Below are 2276 nucleotides of genomic sequence, written 5' to 3' on the forward strand. Positions count from 1 at the left end.
TAGCCAGGTGTGATGATATGCATGTGTAGTCCTAGCTACTTGGGAGGCTGAAATGGGAGGATCACTTGAACCCAGGAGTTAAAGGTTACAGTGAGCTATGATCGTGCCAATGCACTCCACATCAGCCTGGGGACAAAGTGAGACCCTGTCAAAAAATAAATAAATAAATTTATTCTCAACTTTGTTAATGAGATAGTTTATTTAGGCAGAAAATACGCTAAGATGCTTTACTCCTCTAGAGCAATCTTCCAGAAATCTGGGAGATGACGAAAATAACATTACTTATTAATGGTATTACCAAAACATAGCTAGTGCACATCCTACTAAATGTTATACATGCTGTATTTCAGAGTATCAATGCTTTTAACTTCTAGGTTGTGATAGCCTCCTTCCAGATGACACTTAAAAATGCCCACCTCTGCAGATCACAAGATCAGGAGTTGGAGACCAGCCTGGCCAACATGGTGAAACCCCCCGGTCTCTACTAAAAATACAAAAATTAGCCCAGTGGGCTGGTAGGGGCCTATAATTGCAGCTAGCTGGGAGGCTGAGGCAGGAGAATCGCTTGAACCTGGGAGGCGGAGGTTGCAGTGAGCTAAGCCTGGGCGACAAAGTGGGACTCCATCTCAAAAAAAAAAAAAATGTCTACCTCCTAGAATTCAGGCCTTGCGTGTAAGCAGACTTGGTGGTCTGTGTGAGTAACAAAATAGAGAATTGATATGACACTTCCAGAGGCTAGGTTACAAAAAACATCATGGCTTCAGCCTTGCCCTCTGGTGTTGCTTGCTCTGGGGACAAATTAACCGCCATGTTGTGAAAGGCCCTCTGGAGGGGAACACGTGACAACCAACGGAGGTCTCCTGTTAACAGCTGTTGAGTCTCGTGGGAAGCAAATCTAGCCCCAGCGACACCTTCGAAAGATTGTAGCCCTGGTTGGTAGCTTGACGAAAACCACGAGACTATCACCCAGCTAAACCACTCTCAGATTTCTGAGGCTCAGAAACTGGTGATAATTTTTTTTTGAGACGGAGTTTTGCTCTTGTTGTCCAGGCTGGAGTGCAATGGCGTGATCTTAGCTCACCACAACCTCTGCCTCCGGGGTTCAAGCAATTCTCCTGCCTCAGCCTCCCAAGTAACTGGAATTACAGGCATGCATCACCACACCCAGATAATTTTTTTTATTTTTGGTAGAGACGGGGTTTCACCATGTTGGCAAGGCTGGTCTTGAACTCCCGACCTCAGGTGATCCGCCCGCGTTGGCCTCCAAAGTGCTTGGATTACAGGCGTGAGCCACCACGCCTGGCCCAATATTTGTTTTAAGCTGCTAAATTTTGATATTATTTTGTAGCAAGGGATAACTGATATATATTTTAATCCTTGTGGCATAAGATACACAGATCATGAATTATCTTCTGCAAAATACTGAAAATAAGCAGAATGTGTAGACATGGTTAAATAATGGCATAGTTAATAACTTACATCTGTAGACTAAAATACTAAAGAATGAGGCTCTTTGATGTACTCATAAAGAAAAATCTTCAAAAAATAAGATTAAGATAAACATAATCATTGCATGTCTATGCATAGACTACTGCTGAAAGAATACACACAAAAAATGGGGAAATGTTGACTGTCTTGGGGACTGAAGTAGGGGGCTTTCATTTTACACATCATGAATTTTCCATTATGTATTATAATGATTTATGTGTTACATAGACAAAATTTAAGAAAAACAGAAACATTAAAGCATTATTTGTGATTGTGTAACAGCTTCAGCTCCCTTAAAGAGTAAGTCTAACTAAAGCCCTAGGAACACATACAAAAAAATAAGTAATTTTAACATGTACAGTTATGTGCCTCAAAAAGGTTTCCAACATTAGCTACTAATATGGTAAGGAATTAGACTCTACTGCATTAAAAAATAACGGGATATAGGAAAGAATGCTATGACACTGTTTACATTAAACAACTTATTTGAAAAACACAGATTACATAATCTATTTTACAACCACCGGCAAAAAAGAAAAAAAAAGTAAAAAGTAGATAAATTGATTTTTTTTTTTCGAGACAGGGTCTCACTGTTGCCCAGGCTGGAGTGAGTGGCATGATCATGGCTCACTGCAGCCTCCACCTCTCAGGCTCAAGCAATCCTCTCACCTCAGCTTCCTGGGTCCCTCCTCCCACCTCAGCTTCCTGGCTAGTTGGGACCCCAGGCACACACCACCATGTTCAGTTAGTGTGTGTGTGTGTGTGTGTGTGTGTGTGTGTGTGTGTGT

This window comes from Sapajus apella, unplaced genomic scaffold, assembly GCF_009761245.1.
Source record: "Sapajus apella isolate SASKATOON/1434 unplaced genomic scaffold, GSC_monkey_1.0 scaffold12, whole genome shotgun sequence".
In the NCBI taxonomy this organism is placed as follows: domain Eukaryota; kingdom Metazoa; phylum Chordata; class Mammalia; order Primates; family Cebidae; genus Sapajus; species Sapajus apella.